This window comes from Papaver somniferum, chromosome 3 (assembly GCF_003573695.1).
Source record: "Papaver somniferum cultivar HN1 chromosome 3, ASM357369v1, whole genome shotgun sequence".
In the NCBI taxonomy this organism is placed as follows: domain Eukaryota; kingdom Viridiplantae; phylum Streptophyta; class Magnoliopsida; order Ranunculales; family Papaveraceae; genus Papaver; species Papaver somniferum.
The window spans coordinates 38133714-38134423 of NC_039360.1; the positions used below are offsets into that span (position 1 = coordinate 38133714).

Consider the following 710-nt stretch of genomic DNA (forward strand, 5'->3'; position numbering starts at 1 on the left):
AAGATGGTCTAGAAACAATCTAAGTGGAGCCATCATGCTTTTTGTTTGCTAGAAATCAATAGATTTGATTTGGTGGAGTCAACCTTGTTTATGTTTGCATAGAACATCCCTTCCTTTTTAGGACTTTTCTTTTTAATTTTGTTTTTCTAGGGATTTTGAGGAAATTTGTAGTACTCTAAGAATTAGAGGCTTAGATGATGATGCTTTGAAACTTAGGTTATTCCCATTTTCCCTGAAAGATAAGGCCAAGTCGTGGCTGTATAGTTTGGACTCCGAGTCAATTGAGACATATGAACAACTTACATCTGCCTTTTTCAATAAGTTTTTCCCTAGGCACAAAACATCGTCTATTAGGACGCAAATATGCACATTTTCACAACAAGAGGGAGAATCTTTATATAGGTATTTGGAAAGGTTCAATGATTTATTATCCCAGTGTCCTCATCATGGTTTAGAAAAGGTTAGGCTAGTTCAGATCCTTTATGAGGGTTTAGATTATTCCACAACGACCATGGTTGAGTCTCTATGCACTGGTGGATTTGAAAACCAAACTGTTGATGCGGCGATGGAATTTTTTAATGAAATCGCCGAAAAAACCCAGCAATGGGAAAATAGTAGGGCACCCCAGAAAACAATTCTTTTAAGTAGAGGAAACGTTAATAGGGTAGAAGGAGGCTATGAATCAGATGCCAAAATTGCTGCTATAGCAA

At 37.0% G+C, this 710-nt stretch overlaps 1 pseudogene; it reads right to left on the minus strand.

Moving 5' to 3' along the window:
* Window positions 1–353: 353 nt before the first annotated feature.
* LOC113362407 lies at window positions 354–453 on the minus strand (annotated as a pseudogene).
* Between the last annotated feature and the right edge of the window lie 257 nt (window positions 454–710).